This window comes from Falco biarmicus, chromosome 13, assembly GCF_023638135.1.
Source record: "Falco biarmicus isolate bFalBia1 chromosome 13, bFalBia1.pri, whole genome shotgun sequence".
Lineage (NCBI taxonomy): Eukaryota > Metazoa > Chordata > Aves > Falconiformes > Falconidae > Falco > Falco biarmicus.
The window spans coordinates 19149682-19161418 of record NC_079300.1 but is presented as its reverse complement, the minus strand read 5'-3'; the positions used below and the strand labels follow the sequence as shown (position 1 = coordinate 19161418).

The following is an 11737-nucleotide window of genomic DNA, read 5'->3' as shown; positions in this document are numbered from 1 at the left end:
AGAGCAGTCAGCACCTAAGTTCGTAAAGTTATTGAGGTGGTTCTCACAGCATCCCCCTCTCTCTCTTTTTGAAAATCGTTATTTATGTGCATGCACATGTATGTGCACAGATGCACACTTTTAAAGATGTGTAGTGTTAACTTAAAGGCAAGAGCTCACACCAAGCAGGAGGAGGAGAGAGCTGTTTCTTTATCAGCACTATCTCCCTTCAACAGAACAAAACAAAAAAAAGCACTGCAAATCATAATAAAACAAAAAGACAGATTTAAATCCCCAAATAAAGCATGATAGGTCAATGCAAACATGATTTTTTTTTTTAGGTCTATTGCTCTTTAATGTTACTGTAAGAATTGCAATATTTTTCCTGAAAATACAAGGTTTTGCAAATAATTCACAATATCTGCTAATTATACATATCACTTTTTATAGTCCTGAATACCTTAAGAAGTTAGTTTCAGAAGTGCAGAAGTAGCAGCAAATGGCTTGGTTCTCAGAAATGCGCCATAACCTGAGAGCCCAATGTAGAAGACAGCGTCTGTCGTTGCCTTGCACTTGTGGAAATCAGGTCAATTCTAAAAGCTAGAAATAAAAAATACTTTCTTTGTCTGTCCATTTAAGTAATTCCTAATTACTTTTTAAAAATCCCACCTGTCTCAAAAACAACAAATAGAAATCTCATAGTGCTTAGTTCTGATTTGTATTCACATAGTTTTCCCCACAAATGTTCAGATGCACCTCTCCAACTTTTAAGCTGTCCTCAATAAGAAACACAGACATGAAATACCTACTTTTCATCTTCCACCAACCCAAATGCTGACTGTTTAGGAGTTAAGAATAGCAGCAGCAAGCTGACAGAAAAGTAGGAAAAGGAGAGCGCTTGAAAATTAATGCTCAGATTCACAGTATTATCAGAATAGGCTGACTGACAGTTATGATAGTCTTATGTACATCTATAGGAAATTTCATTATTTGATTTCTTTCATTGCACACACTATTATAAATAGGAACAGGAATTAATATGCAGTGACTACAGTTAAATGCTAATACTTGGCCTCTTAATTTCATAGACGTTCTTCAGGTGTCATCTAAATGGGTAGGCAGACTTATCTGTATTTGTCTTTTCCAGAATAGATATCACTCAAATCAAACAGCAACAGAAGAGGATTATCTAATTTACTAAGCAGCCTGCTATAGAAGCAAGTATCACATACTGACCTCTTTTATCCTTATAGAGATCCAGGATGGCTACCACCTGCAGGAAAATAACCCCAAAATTACCTTGGTTCAACAGAAGACTGCTGAGCTGTACCCCACCTCACAAAAACAGGTCTACTACTGAAACTGAGTCCTGGGTGAATATTTAACATAATCTCAAACACAAGTAATACAACATTTCCTCCAAGAGATATTCATCTTTAAATACATCCCATAGAACACGTGCATCAGACTTACAACATAAAGCAAACCCTAACTTGAACTCCATACAAAAACCATCAGTTACTCTCTAATGAATAAATGCCTGCTAAATACAGAAGTTAAGGCCATTGTGGAATAAAAATAGAACTGAGTTTTCAAGGGTGATTTGTGACTTTTGGTTAGCTTGCAGTCAGTGCTGTTGGAACATTTGTTGGTTTTACACACATATATTCATATACACACACACACAGTTAGACACAGTTACTCTGATGCTTTTCCCATTTCTTCCTTCCTTATCTTCTACAGTTCCACTTAATTCCCTTTTTCCTTCTTATTTTCTTCCGAATAAGTTAGTGTATTTTAGGTACTTAAGGAAAGAAGAAAATAAATACAAATAATTTACACTAATCTCTGCATACAAGAACAACACTGCTATGGGTGCTGTCTTTTCCTTCCAGCAAGTCAGTTTATTTAAACAAGCTGCACTTCACCAAAGGACTGGAAAAAACACATCTTAAAAACAAATTAATTAGCCTCCTACAAATTAAAGTTTTCCTTTCTGTACTCTTAAAGCTTTTATCTATGTTTTCCTCTTCTGCTCTAACAATAAAATTGATTAAAGTCAAATTACATTTCTGTATGCATTGATTTGCTAAAGCTTTTGATACCGCCCATTCCGGATGCATTAGTTGATATGATAGATCCTGCCTGGGAAGCTGCCACGGACTCCAGACAGCGTTTGAAGTACGGTTACGCAATGGATGCCACAATGCCTGGGTAGTCAAATTATCCAGTCTTTACAACTATGCTTTTCTGGTAGATGGGTAACTCACACAGATCTCTGCTGGTGTCTGTATATAGAAACTGCGTAACCCTTTGGACAAGGCACAATTAAATATGTGCTCAGAAGTTACTATATACCAACCACAGAAGTGGTCATTGGGAGTAGTTCAAAATGTTTTACAGGAATGCTTTGATGCTATCCAGAGCAGTACTACCGGCCAGTAGCTAAACTATAATTATGCTAGCTGGATCTGAAAGTTAGGGTTGAGTTGCAAGAATTCCCTTCTCGGCTCACCCATTCCAGACCTTGATCAAGGCCAATGTACTTTTGGGAGAGTTCAGTTCCAGTGAAAATGTAAGCCTACAGCAGAAAACATCTTGCGTTCAGTTTTTGTTTTAAAATCTAGGTCACGTCACTCTAGGAACAGTGGCAGACTTTCCATGCAGGTGCAGAGGACATGGGAATACTCTATACACAAGAAGGTATGAACAAAGAAATGTTTACAAAAATCTAACTGTACAAGTTTAAAAAAAAAAATAATCACATCATCAATTCATTGTAAGCTTTGTCTCTGGCCTGGCTACCATCTGTGATGGGGATTTTGTTATGCAGTGAGACAAGAGCAAGATAGAGCTTTAAACACTGCCTGGAGCACACAAGCCCTATGTTTATTCCCAGCAACATATTCATAAATTATAAAACTGAAAGAGGACCACTTTGTGTGGGCTGCAGGAATTCACTTAGTCATGACATGTTCTGCCTGCTACTGCAACCAAGGCAGGCATTCAGAAGCTTGCAGCCAAATTCCCGTTTGTATTAATCAGGTATGTTACCATCATACACCTGAACAGCGGCCCCTAACTCCATGCACCAGGGGTAAGTGATTAACAGCACTCAGAGGTTTCCCACTAGAGCAGGGTCTGGTGCAGCCACTCCCTGGGCAGCAGGTCCATCACATCACCCTTGCAAGCGTACGTGCTCCATGGGGAGTGCCCACAGCACGGGCACAGACAGCAGTGACTGCCGGCCGAGCCCTCCGATGGCGTGGTGCACCTTGCTCCTGAGGTCACTTCTGCTGACGGGAGATCAGATAAAGCCAGTCAGGAGAGGATCATCCCTCTGGCGTGAGCAGGGTTAAGTTCAGCATCCAAGCTCCACTTCGATCACGCTGTTTCCATGGGCAAAGATCACAACTGTGGATTTTGTTAGGGTTTTCCCAATCTTTGATGGCTGTTTTTTTCAACCCTGCATAAACCCACGTCCAAGCTTGAGCCTACTGCCTAGGTTTCAGCTCCTTCCAATTTTGGTGGTGTGAGGAAGGGTTACCTCTATTCTTTGCTGTCTAAATTAGCTCTAAACCAGGGGATCAACTAAACAATAATTATAATCTGGAATTGTTTTTATTTGCTGTGTGCCTCATGATGTTGGTTTATGGAAGCCTGTGCACAGCATACTCCCACACCACCCTGTGTGCAGTTCCCCTTATCGCGTTAAAAAAACACTGGCTGGGAACCACGATTTTTTCCCCATGCCCCCAAAGAAAGAATCCTTATGACACTGAGTTCCCTCTTCCTTTAAGCAGTCTCATTTTAAGCCCCACTATTTAAACAAAACAACACACATCTTAAGCACTACTTGATACAGTAGAGAATTATCTTGTATTAATTCAGCTCCCTCTCAGAAATGAACACTTTTTTTCCTGTCTTAGGAAGTCAGGGTACCTTACTGTGTGTATTTCAGTTCAGTCTGCCATACATTACCCTGATTAATTTTGGCAGTGACAAAGTTGGAGAAGTAATTTAAAATAATGATCATACAGAAGCATTGTATTTTACTGCAGCAAAAGCAGCACTCCTGTTTTAACTATCCTGACCTTTCATTTCCTGTGATGGAACACAGGAGGTAAAACCTGTTTCTGAAAGCATGGCCTTAAGAGTTCTCACCCTTTTGGTTTTGAATTACTTTTCTTCATAATAAATGAAAACACATACCGTGTTATACTTAGGGATACCACAGTACTGCAATAGCACCAAACAGGTACAGTAAAGGTGGAACTGGACTAGAACATTAAAGCTGTTAAATCAAAGGAAGTCACTGTACATTTCTCTTTGTCAACCTTAGAAAACAAAAGAGAGGAAACCAATGAATGCAAATGATAGGTATGAGAAATCTGACTCTTGTTTGCTGGGTAAACTTTGCTTCAAAAAAGAGTATGCAGAAATACTGAAAACGATAAAAGACATAAAGATGACAAAGGGGGAATTTGAGCACACTGGACTTGTGATTTATTTCCTTTGAGTTTCATTTCTTGCTTCCTTCCCATTAGAGCTATTGAAATATTTTTTAGGGAAGTAGTATAATACAATGACAGTTCAGTTATCTATGTGAATTGTAAGTCATTCATGCTTTAACACCTCTTTTTAAGAATTGGCCTTAACTATTTTCAGACTAAGTATGCACTTCCTGTAATTTCCCAAAATAACTTCTGGTGATCACTGGAGCTGGAAGAGCTGCTGATTGCTGGAAAGCGGCACTTGAAGTGTCCACACAAAGATCAAGTATGAATTTATTAGAGAGCACCTATGTGAATGTCTATTGCTATGCAATTAACGATTCTTCACTGACAAGCTTCTGAAAGTGTTTTCTACTCTGCACGCACACAAACGTAATAAGCAGCACACACACAGAGAGCCCTGCCAAACAAATAAAAAAAAAACATCCCCAAAAGCCATTACATTCTTCAAGATGTTGATCACAGCTTTCTTTAAAAGATCTATCTATTCGGTATCAATTTATATTACTGTTACATATGACAAACATCCTGCTTAAATAACAACAGTGTTCAGAAAATGGAGTGATAAACCCACATTACAGTTAGGACAATATTATTTACTTAGCAAAGATATGTGATTACTTTACAGTGATGGAAGTTTCATTAGGAAACACTTTCATTGCACTGCCAGCTAGCAAGGTGTGTAACATACACTGTGTGAACGAGACTCTCATTCAAACACTAAGTTAATTTTGAATCCCATCAAAAAGAAAGTAGCGTGTTTTCTGAGCCATTAGTCTAGCTTCTTGCTTCTCTTCTTCTAAAGTCAAAGTTGCTATGTCTCACACTCAAGGTTCTGCTGTTTGAGTAGTTTTGTTACTTGTGTAATCATGTTCTAAACTGTATATATTACATTAATGTTTAAAAGGAAAAAAAAAAAAAGTGAATTAGCTTTTCCTTTTGAAGGTCTTATTTCAGGTGAAATCATTCCACATGTCAGGCACAAAATTAATCAACCAGATAAAACCACCCAGTATTCCATAAGGCCAACATTCCCAGCCAAAGCTACCAGAGAGGACAGAGCTTTTAAAACCAGAATAATCGTGTAATGTGGAAAAACAGTCTTATTTCCCCCCAAAAAATTAATGCTACAAGTCCATCTACTTGCAGTAAAAGTGGAGATGCTGTAGTTTTAGGATCCACTGCCTTCAGTGGCAATTTCAAGTTACGGATTTCACACTTTCCCCAATTAATGGGTCATTTAAGTCCAAGTCCATTCAGCGATACTGCTCACAGTACATCTCCAGAAAGTTTTGCTGGGATGTTGTGGTAGGGCAGTAGCACTGTCCCGTAAGTCAGCATATAGTGGCCAAAGAACAGTCAGATGCTAAAAGCACTTCACAGGTAAGAGGAAAGCAAAGAAAAATTGCATCAGGAAGGCATGAAGAGCTCACTAGTAAGGTGAAGAGATGAGGAGCTCAACAATATGAAGCTCCCTCCTTGAAGTGTCCATGGGAAGAGGTATTAAGGCGTTGAAGAAGACTAGCTCACTGTGACTAAAAGGCTTCTGTTCTGACAGGGCACAAAGTCAAGCCATTAGTGGAGAAGAGCATCATATCTTCAAGGAAGCTTTGAAGATCTTAATCTGATAGAGCTCCTAGCTGTCACAATGACTGCTGGAAAAATAAACACAGACGCCCCAAAACATTTACATGTGTGGGTATGGAGCCATTCTTAATTTAAGGATATACTGGCTTTACGTTCCTGTATTTAGTTTCTAAGCTATGTTTAGTAAAGATCACCGGAATGTATCTTCAGCAGGCATTGCGCTGGTCTTCCTGAATAGCAGTGGTCTCCTGAGTCAGGGTCAAGTGTGACTTCCATTAACAGATGACAAAGAAGGTTTTCTGAGGACTGAAGACCTGGCTTAAAATGCCTTATCTTCTGGTGAGAACACCTTGAGCGTGCAACAGTTATAATGAAATTCAAAGAGTGGAAGGCACGGCTGAGCTAAACACAGAACGAAGCCTCCCAGCAAGCAAGTTTTCTGACTAAGCAAGATATGTTCAAAAGAACAGAGGAAGCATTACAGTGGATGCTGAAAACTGAGGAGATGAGAAGGGCTGGACAGTACTGCTGCTCTACAACAGCAAAGTTTATGCAGTTTCCTTACAAGCATTTCTAAATTGCCCAACACTGCAGGAGTCGAGTACTTCTTTACTCAATCCTCTTAGCAACTTGGTAAAGAAGGTAAAAATAATTTTCATTTTGCATACACAGAACTAAGGCAATAACATTAAATGATTTATCCACATTCATACAACGTTTTGGAAGAGGTAAGAACAAACAGCTCACTCATGTCTCGTAACACAGCAGGCAGAAGTCTCTTGATCTTTCACATACATGTGCCACGTTCAGACCCTTCTCCTTATCTTTCACCTCAGATGAGACAACCCTCAGGATTAGCCACATGACTGGCAGACCGGTGGTGAGCCAACAGATTACCAGGCCACTTCACACAGAGAAAGCCTGGCAAGGAAGAAGCCTAGGCAAATTGTTTCCTGGCAGATTTAGGAAGGAGAATTTCAGCTTACCTTTTCCTGGGGGATGCGGCTGAGGTGGCACCAACAGTGCAGACGGAGGGACAGGCTGCATGACTAAAGGAAGCTGGCAAGAACTCCACCAGCAGGCTGCATGACCGCAGTCACAGGCACTGTGAAGGAGCTGGAATTAATGCAGAACATGCTATTGATAAAGGCCCGCTGACAGAATGAGCTAGGTTACTCTGCCACATAGCTGAGGAAAGCCAGATGTTGTGGTAAAATGGCAGGCTGGGCAGGACAGCAATGGCTTCCTCCTCTGAGGAGATAAAAGCACGCAGAGTCAGTGCACAGGCCTTCAGGCTACTCTGGTAAAAACATAATCTAATTCTAGATTATTTGAAAGTGCAGAAGTATCTAAGGGCTGTTAGAGGACACCCTTTTTCCTCTAAAGTTAGTCATAGTTGTATTTAATGGACAAATAACCACGTTCTGGCCCTTCATGGGCTCAATCCATGTTTTGGATTGGGGCTGCGACCACAGCAACTGGACACTCACTTTATTTCCATCAGCCTTTTAAAAACAAAAGCCAATAACCTGTTGTTGATTTCAGAAGATACAGCTCAATGAAAAAAACAATTACAAGTTTGCCTTGCACCCACCTCAGCTGGCTGCAGAGACAATCAGGGTACATGAGAAATTTTGTTGTTGTTCTCAAACTCCTGCCTTAATCAAATTTCCGAACAAGAGGTTAATGAAAAATGAAATGCTGTTCTAAATTCACCAACTGAAGGTGAAACAGTTAATTGGTAAATGGTTGTAATTAGCATTTCTTCTTTCAGTTAATGTTCAAGAAAGCGGAAAACCAGAGCACTAACCCTGTGGTGAGGAAACTGAACAGGGCAAGCACCGCTGTCCACAGTAAACTGAGGAGAAAACCCAATGTTTCAACTTTATTGTATTTTACTGCAAATAAATAATTCATGGCATAACCAACATTTTATTCAGTCTAATTAATGAGTTATTAAAACAAAGAGCCCCAAACAACCCAGGGAAGGAGAGGCGGGAGCTCTCACTTCCCAGCCCAACAGGAGGCCCCCCCGGCCCTGCACAGCACAGCGCCGCACAGCAGGGGGGACTTGGTCCCGCTCTATACCAGGAGGGGTCAATCATGACCTCAAACAGCCAAACAGTGCCAGACTGATTCTGAAATTAAAACATGTAAGTTTAAAAGAAAGGCAGAGACTGTGACTGCCGCATACAATGTACTGTAATGCCACAAGCCTTTGGACAGTCGGACAGCAACAGAGCTGTAAGGCAGAACTTTTCCTTTTCAAAAAATTACTGGCAAAAATATCAGACATTATCTGGTATTTTTATCAATTCTGTAGCAGCATTGTTGCTTTAATGGTTTTTCCTTGCAGCACTCTACCCTCTACAAACATAGTAGGCGAGTTCTCCAGTCAGGTCTCTTACCTCTAAATAAACCGTGCTTCAAGCTCTAGGTGGATAGAAACAAGGCCTGAGAGTAGCTGTAAAAGCAGAACCATTTTTTTCAAGCCATGACACAGAATTAACTCCCCTTTCTGTTTTTCTGATTCAATATAGTTTATCTGCCTACAGATAACTTCACTTCTCTGAGATGTATTCAATTGGTTTAAATCTAGAAGAGGCATATAGGTTTCCTTTTATTCTCTTACTGTCTCCAAATAGAACTGTCAAGCATCCTAATAGAGCAGAAAAGGGAGTTTCAGGGATCCTTGCAGCCAGAGGGATACCCACCAAACAGAACCTTTCTATAGGTTGTGCAGTGTTAGGACTTCCCAGCAGTTACTTTTTCACGGCCCTTGACTAATGCAAAGTACCAATTTTCAAGCCATCTGCCAATTCAGATCGGTTCAGAATGGTGCAGAACTGTTTACGGAAAACATGATCCCAGTGAGCTTCGCGAGGCACGAGGTGTTTCAAATTCCCGCTGCCTCCCCTTGAGGGGCCTTGCACCCAGCTTTACTCTGTCTTGCAGTACAGATGCAGAGTTCTTGGGTTGCTTCTGTAACATTTGAGCCTGCCCACTGCAAGCATACACTGTTTGATTATCCCATTACCGCTAGTCCAAATGTGTAATACAAAACTTTCAACCTGAAAGTATTTAAATGCACAAGTTAGAATAATGCCTGCTTCCTCAAGTAGTCATTGATTAGCCTCTACCTTTGCCTCTTATATATAAATGTTCTTTCAGAACATACATTTGGAAAGAAGCAAATATGACAGATCATGGTCCTCCCTATCTCAGATTCCTCATTTCATCTTTTTTGAGAATAGTATCACCTCCGAGGTACAAAGGCAAAAAAGAAAGAGGTTTTCCAGAAACTGGAAGTCCTGATTTTTTTTCCAGTTCCACTCTTTTCCATTCTCCATCCTATACTCTGAATAATTTCATACAGGCATCCAGTAAGTTCACGAACTTGTTTATGGCATCTTCAAAGTCACAACTTAATGAAACTACTAATAAGCAGGTAAATACAAGGTGAACTGGACAAGAGCGAACACTGTCACTTCTCACCAGTGAACTGGTCTCAAGGATGGCAAGCTGAAAAAAAAACACAAAACAAAAAATCATTGGCTGCACCCAAAGACAGGTTGGAGGTCAGGTCACACAAGAGATGAGCAAAAAATTTACCAAAACTTCCTTATTTTCAGTATTGCTTCTTTAAACTAAGCTAGCTGAGGTGAATGCAGCTGCAGAACAAAGCACTCAAAACATCTATCCAGACTGATTCAATTAACAGTTGACATGCTGTACTTAAGCTGCTACAAAGTACTAGATTCAGCTAATCGTTTCAAAAACAAATGTGAAGGCTGTTCGTATTGCTGCATTAATCTGTTCCTGCAGAGTAGAGTTATGTAACTGAAATATGGCACACACTGAGTTGACAGGACCCATTTAAGCACATACTACTCATTACACATCCCTTGAGTGTAACAGAGGGCATGAATAATAGCTTCAGCTAAAGTCAGCTGGTAGCAAGATGGACATAGATGCTTAGCTCTTCAATATGCAGAAAGTAAGGCCACAGCACTAGAATATGCTTATAAATGTGGCCAGTTTCCTTTTTGCTTTCCGAATTTGTACTTTTGACTGGGAAAAAATATTAATAAACGCTATAGGACATTTTAAATACTAATTAAAAGGAGTTAATATCAAAGACTAGAAGGACAAAGATTTATTTAGAGTTCCACAACATACATGTCAACTCAGCATCAAATTGAGCTTGAACACAGCAATCCCTGCAAAAACCCAAGTATGTAAGTGTTGCTTGTGCTCCTAGAGGCTGCTTGAAATGGTTTTTCCAACCCCATTCATTTTCAACCAATAGCACTAATAAATGCATTCAGTACAGTTTTCAAAAACTGAAGCTGTCCCAAAATGGAGCCAGAAAGAAAGTCAAATAATAACCAGCAACTTCCACTTCAAAAAAATTCAAAGCAAAATAAACTCCTGAGCATCTGAGTTTTACTAGCTGATGTAGAACTGAACCCATTTGCTCATTTTCAAACTTAAAGAAATTATCAACTGTTCTGTGGCAGACAGAACAAAAGAATTCATAAAAGGGTAAGATAGTAGAGTACCGTATTTTTGAGGCATTTATGCTTCAGTTTAAAAGGGTTTGGTTCATAATGGTCTATTTATTAAAGTTTGCAATTTATAAGAATAAAAATCTATGCAAGAAAAGAATCAAGAGTCTCAGGTTTGGTTATGAATGCATTTTGCTTCAAAAGCCTTTTCAAAACATTTGCTAAACAGGCATATTTAATTTTACTAGGAATAAGATAATGATTAACACAAAACCAATGCAAGTTAACATCATTAACAAGCTCTTTCCCTGGCCATACATTACTATTAATACGAATGGAAACCCACCAGATCAGCACTATCCTCCCCTGACCATTCCCTTCCAAAATGACCATTGCCAATTCCTGCAGGGTTTTTTTTAATTAAAATTCATATTTGATGAACAAAATTTGCTCATAGATGTATCACTCTGAAATACTTCTGCCAGGATTAAATGTACTCACTAATGCCTTTTAAAACTTAACATCAGCTTCCAGACCTACAAACTTATTATTTCATTAATTGCTAGAGTATGCAAATTATCTGAAACAATGCAAAGCACAATGGCCATAAAATATTGTTCTATCCAAGGCACTTTTAACATCAACACGGGCTAATATTTAGCAACCAAATAAATACAGTGAACATCTATGTTAATTTATTAAGGTGGAGAAGGCTGTGGGCTAAGGGGTTGGGAGTGAGTTCTTATGTTTTCACTTCAGAACATATGCAAGTTTTCATTGTAACTAAACCCCATTAAAAACCACCAACACCACCCCAAAAAAACCCCACCTAAACCCACACACAAACACACACAAAAAGAAGGATCTCAAGACAAAATGAAAATAGGTAACTTACAAATTTAAGTACTGGTCTGATGCACGTGGATTTCTTTTTAAAGCAAGTGCTGCCTTCTTAGACATTAATGGTTCTCTGGAAAAATACATACCAGTGCTCATCAAGGGTAATAGACAAGTTAATGTGGATTGACTTGCTTCTTCCTACATAAAAAAGAAGCAAAGCCTCGTGTGTTTTACTGATTGGAATCAGCCCCTTTGGGAGGAGACTCTTCTGCCAGCACGAGCCAAGATTTCCAAAGGCAGCACCCTGGG

General features: G+C 39.5%; 1 long non-coding RNA gene across 1 annotated transcript; it reads right to left on the bottom strand.

Moving 5' to 3' along the window:
* Window positions 1-449: 449 nt before the first annotated feature.
* On the bottom strand, window positions 450-7315 carry LOC130157877 (uncharacterized). Its single transcript, XR_008825076.1, has 3 exons — window positions 7067-7315; window positions 1216-1252; window positions 450-579 (listed from the first exon to the last, which is right to left on the bottom strand). It is a non-coding gene; the product is annotated as an uncharacterized LOC130157877 (long non-coding RNA).
* Window positions 7316-11737: the final 4422 nt, after the last annotated feature.